At 38.4% G+C, this 6,331-nt stretch overlaps 1 pseudogene; it reads right to left on the bottom strand.

The window, feature by feature from the left end:
- Window positions 1-389: 389 nt before the first annotated feature.
- On the bottom strand, window positions 390-5,900 carry LOC144577920 (small ribosomal subunit protein uS5 pseudogene; annotated as a pseudogene).
- Between the last annotated feature and the right edge of the window lie 431 nt (window positions 5,901-6,331).

Below are 6,331 nucleotides of genomic sequence, written 5' to 3'. Positions count from 1 at the left end.
CTTTTACACTGCTAGTGGGAGTGTACATTAGGTAAACCATTGTGGAAGACAGTGTGGCGATTCCTCAAGTATCTAGAACCAGAAATACCATTAGACCCAGCAATCCCTTTACTGGGTATATACCCAAAGAGTTATAAATCATTCTACTATAAAGACACATGCACACATATGTTTGTTACAGCACTGTTCACAACAGCAAAGGCTTGGAACATCCATGATAGACTGGATAAAGAAATGCCCATCCATGATAGAGTGGATAAAGAAAATGTGGCACATATATACCACAGAATACTATGCAGCCATTTTATTATTTTTAACAGGCTTAATTCATTTTATTTTTTGTGTATAATCCCTATGTTGTAGCCATAGCGGGAACCTCAGTCCTCTCCTCAGAGACTGGTGTGGGTCTTGACAAGATGGTCAATGAATTCCTGCTAAGGAGACTTGGTGAATACACTTTCCTTCCAGAGGCTAGGGTCAGGTAGCTGTAAGTGTTGGAGATGGAATAAAAGGTGGCCTTGGTGAAGTTGCCCAAGATGGCAGTGCAACCCCTGGCTGAGATGTAGCAGTCATCAATACAGTCCATTAGCAGCAGCCTCTTGGGCACTGGGGCTGAGACAATGCCAGTGCTGCTGGGTGTAGAGATGAGGCACACCAGTACAGAGCTGCAGTGGCCTGTCACCTTGCAAGGGACAGTGTGGGGCTTGCCAATCCTGTTCCCCCAGTAGCCCCTGTGCACAGGGACAATGTAGAGCTTGGCCAGGATGATGGTCCCTTGGATGGCAGTGGCCACCTCCTTGGAGCATTTAACACCCAGATGGATGTGGCCATTGTAGTCCTAGATGGCAATAAATGCCTGGTGTGCTGGCCAGCACAGGTATAATCTTCAAAACCTCATCCTTGAGGGAGGCCACCAGGAAAAGGTCAATGATCTCAGACTCCTTGATTGGTAGAGAGAAGAAGCAGATCTCCTCCAGGGACTTGCTCTTTATGTCCTTGACCAGGTGGCCCAGCTTGACTAACAGCATCGACTCCTTATCCTCAGCCTTGCCTCCTTGAACTCAAGAGCTTCAGCTTCTGCGCCAGTCCCGATCACTGAGGCAAACCCAGCCCCAGATGCCACTGACAAAGGCTCAGGGGAAGCCATCACAGTTCCCCATCCCAGGGCCTCCAGGGCCTCCGGGCTTCCCAGTTGTACCAGTGTCATCCCGGTCTTTGGTGTTTTGTCAGAGAAGCAATTCTGTTATTTTAAATGTCATATATTATACTTCAGCTTTTCTTATCTGAAATTGACCTATACTTAACATATGTTTGATAGTCTTTTTAGCTTTTATGCCATACCTAGTATTTTAAAAGTTATTTAAAATTACAGCATATATATAATTTTAGATCATATGTACAATGTATATAATCTAAGATCTATCTCTGACTTTTTTGATAGCTGAGATGGCATTTTATAACTTGTGGTTGCATTACAGCATCTACCATAATGACTATAGTGGGGATACTATGGGTAGTAAAATGGCCTTGCTTCTGGAGTGCCACCCAAAATTCTTTGTCTCACAGCCTAGAAATTCAAAGACACAGACAAACCAAGGGTAAGATTAGAGCAGAAATTTAATAAGCAAAAGTACGAGAGAGAAGTCTCTGCTGCAGAGAGAGTTCCCCCCAAAAAAGTTGCCTTTTTACAGTGAAGGGCATGGGTTTTTATAAATGAGCTAGTAGGGAGTGGTGCTCTATTTATATAGGGTGTGTAAAAAGAGTCAGAACTATGTGTGTCATTTACATAAAGCTAAGGCACAAATCCCTGGCAGTCCCTACCACATCCATTTAGTGAGCATGTGGGCCCTTAGCTTGTTACTCCATGTTGCTTATCTCTCCCTACTGTGCAGGAGTTAGGTGGAACCCTTCAAAGTGAACGTGCCTGGCCCAGGGTAGGTCTTTTTATCAGTGCCCCCCATGTACAAGCTTCCTTATCTGAATATATCCAAAACATGGGAAGGAATGTGCTCACTGAGCCTCTCCCCAACCCTGTCGTGCATATGTGAAACTTCATGGATTACTCATGAGATGTTTTTTTGTTAGACCTGGCTTCCTTTTCCATATTTGCAGCTTGATCCTCTCAGGCTGCTCTTGTGTTAGAAGATGAATTCTGCTGAGGACTCAGCCCTAACTTTCTACCTAGCTAGAACCTTTCTCCTTCTCTCTCAGCAGATCTTTCTTTCTTGTATTTCATCTGTCAATCTCTAGTGTGAGACCAAGCACATACAGCCATGAGTAGAATTTAACCAATGTATGCTTCTGAGCTGTAGGATATATTTTTCTCCTTGTAGACTTAGAAGTAGAGATACGTGACCTAATTCACCAAGAGAAATAGGGTAAAAGAAATCAAGAAAAGATGCTGCTTGGTTGATCTTCTACATTCTAGATAACTATTCCCCAAAAAACAATATGCAGAGGTAGATGCAAGAAAAACAGAAAAGAAAGTTAAGATAAAAAAGAGAAGATGTGGAATGATGTATCACACAGTTTTAATAAGTACTTAGTTAAATATACAAACCATTATATTAGTTAGGAACCTTTAATTACAAATAAAAGTCACCAAATTTAATTACATAGAAAAAAGGAGTAAACTTTATGAGACCAAAGGCATATAAACCTCTGGATTCAGGAAGAACATGAAATAGGTGTCTAGAATGTAGAGTTTTGAAAAAAAATAAAAATACTCTTTAAAAATTCATCAGAGTAACTGACAAGATACACTAAAATATATTTGTTTCACACAATAAACAGGATGGAAGACACAGTAACAAAAAATGTAAGATGTATAGAAAACAAATTGCAAATTACAAATTTAAATTTAGTCATAACACCTAAAAGTAGATATTAATTAAATTCATATTAAATTTCATATGAATGGATCAAACACACCTATCAAAAGAGGGAAATAAACAAACTGGATTTTTAAAGTCTCCAAATGTATGCTTTCTATAAAAAACAACATTTAGATTCATAAACATAAATAGATTGCAAGTAACAGGATAGAAAATGATAACGTACAAAAAAGTTGCCATAATAAGAACTGGAAAGGCTAAATAAATGTCAAATAAAATAGACTCTACAATAAGAAATAATTATAGAGACAAAGAGGAAACTTCATAATCATAAGTGCCAATCAGAAAAATATAATAATTATAAATGTATATGCAACTACCAACACTGCTCCAAAAACATAATGCAAAAACTGACACTATTCAAAAGAAGAAATAGACAATTTAATACCAATTTTGGGGACTTCACTATCTCACTATAAATATTTAACAGCATTACTACAGAGAAAATTAGCAATTTCTAAATTTTTAAAATTATAGGCGCAGTGGCTCACACCTGTAATCCCACTTTGGGAGACTGAGGCAAGTGGATCATCTGAGGTTAGAAGTTTCAGGCCAGCCTGGCCAAAATAGTGAAACCCTATCTCTATGAAAAATACAAAAATTAGCCAGTTGTGGTGGCAGGCTCTTGTAATCCCAGTTACTCAGAGGCTGAGGCAGGAAAATCACTTGAACCTGGTAGTCACAGGTTGCTGTGAGCCAAAATTGTGCCACTGCACTCTAGCCTGTGTGACAAGAGCAAAACTCCATCCGGGAGGGAAGAAGGGAGGGAGGGAAGGAGGGACGGAACGAAGGAAATTCATCAAGAACATAGAACACTTGAGTGACACTCTCAAATAAGTTGACCTAGCTGCTATCTACAGAACACACTATCCAATGAGAGTAAGATACATATTATTTTCGGCCACAACAGGAATATTTTACAGGAGATACCATATGCTTGGCAATAAAGCAAGCCTCCATAAATTTAAAAGTATTGAAATTGCCCAAAGCATGTTCTTCAATCCTGAGGGAAAACAATTAGAAATTAAAAAGAATTTGGGGAATTATCTAAGCATGTAGATATTAGAAAATATATTGCTAAATAACATGTCAAAGAAGAAATAAGTTTAGAAATTAAAACTATTCTGAACTGAATGAAAATTGTATGACAACATATCAACATTTATGAAATGCAGCTAAAGTAATGCTAAGGGAAAGTTTTATAGCTTTAAAACCCAACATAGAAAAAAAAGTCTTAAATAAGAAACTTGAGCTTTTACTTTAAGAAACTTGTAAAGGAATAGCAAATTAAACCTAAAGAAAGCAGAAGGAAGGAAATAATAAAGATAAGATTGGAAACTAATGAAATAGAAAACAAAAAAACAATAGAAAGTAATGAAAACAGAAATAGTAAGAAAGACTAGAATCTGACGGAAATCAACACCATTCATGTTCCAAGGCTGTGCTTGAAGCCAGTTAGTCTCATGGTTGCTGCACTTGCAGGAGTTTGCTGGTGTATTACAGGTCTCTTTATTAACATTATAGAGCCACTCGGTCACTACATGACTTACTGCATAGTTTCATTCATGATCAATTGTTAACCAATGATCCTCTCTCCATACCTATAGTTTGAAGTACATAAAAAAGAAATCTGGATGGCCCCATTTGGTCTTCATCTCACAGAGCAATGCTCAGAAATAAACTGGGGTCATTTCTGGCCATGATGAGCAAGAAAGAATCCAAAACATAAAATAAACTTTAAACAAAATAGAAGTTTATTTTTTCCACTTTAAAGTTTTCTAGAACTGGTTTGCATAATCTAATTGTGTACATCTCTTCCCAGCTCTACGTTCAGTGATATATGCCATATGATAGGAATATTTACTCCTTATAAAAGAGAAAGCACTACAAATCAAGTCGTTAAGCCTCAGGAACTGGTGGTTGAGCATTTACCAACACACCACTGTGGGCAGGCTTTCAGATCTACTGTTAGCTGCACATAAAAGAACCAGTATTGTTATTTTCTTGTTGCTCTCCCAAGGTCACATCATGGTGCCAGATGGTTGATAAGGTTACATCACTACATTTTTGTTCCACAAAGCAGTAAAAAGGAAAAACCTAAGTCAGAAGATATCTCTTTTAATCAAACCTAACAACCATTCCACACAACACTGATCCTTCTAACACACTATTCATAAACCAGGCGATAGACACAGAAAGATATAAAGGCCTGCAACTTGTAGCAATGTTCACTCCTAAAAATTATGGCTTTTGGTTACGTCAGATGTGGCCAGTAGGTATTTGAAGGCTATTTTAATTGCTTGAACCATCATGATTTAAACTGATTGTCTTGCTGTCAGATGTTCACTGTATACCAAGCAGCTGCAATACAGCAAACATGGCCAGCAACAGAAGCACAGGAACTGCTCCCTCTGCAGAGGATGTGATGAGGTAGTTCACCTCAGAAGCAGATTGCAGGTAGAGATGCCACTATGACTAGCCTACTCAAAACAGAGATGTTGGCAAAAAAAGTTGGAAGTAAGGTAGGGAGTGACAAAAAACTGATAATATACATTTTGCCCTTATTAAGTTTCCATAGATGATAACAGCATAAAAATCTGGTTCTTCAGGACAAATAAAATTATTACAACCCAAGCTAGAGAAGACATTGAGTAGTGTGGCAGGCAGAATAATGGCATCCCAAAGATGTCCATCTTGTAATTCCATGGTAATATAATATGTTCCATAACAAAGGGGAATTAAAGTTGCTAATGAATTTATTTTAAAATAGGAAGATGATATGGTTTGGCTCAGTCAAATCTCACCTTGAAATCCCATGTATTGTGGAAAGGAGTTGGTGGGAGGTAACTGAATCATGGGGCAGGTATTTCCAGTGTTGTTCTTATGAAAGGAGTACGTCTCACGAGATCTGATGTTTTTAAAAAGAAGAGTTTCCCTGAACAAGCTCTCTTTTGGCCTGCCACCATTCACATAAGACGTGACTTACTCTTTCTTGCCTTCCGCCATAATTATGAGGCCTTTCCAGCCATGTAGAACCTCTTTCTTTCGTAAATTGCCCAGTATCAGGTATGTCTTTATCAGCGGTGTAAAAATGGACTAATACAGAAGATTAGTCTGGATTGTACAGTTGGATTGAATATAATCACAAAGATTCAGATCATAGCAATGAGACAGTTAAATAACTCTGTGTTTGCTCCCCGTCCTCACCCAATGTGCCTCTTCATTTTTCTTCAATTTTATGATTGTCCTGATTTGTACCCTTAATAAAAAATATAATCATTAATTATAGCACTTTCATTTCTTTTTTTTTTTTTTTTGAGGCAGAGTTTTGCTCTCGTTACCCAGGCTGGAGTGCAATGGCATGATCTTGGCTTACCACAACCTTCACCTCCTGGGTTCAGGCAATTCTCCTGCCTAAGCCTCCTGAGTAGTTGGGA

This window comes from Callithrix jacchus, chromosome 10 (genome assembly GCF_049354715.1).
Source record: "Callithrix jacchus isolate 240 chromosome 10, calJac240_pri, whole genome shotgun sequence".
NCBI lineage: Eukaryota > Metazoa > Chordata > Mammalia > Primates > Cebidae > Callithrix > Callithrix jacchus.
This window is presented reverse-complemented; position numbering and strand designations above follow the sequence as displayed.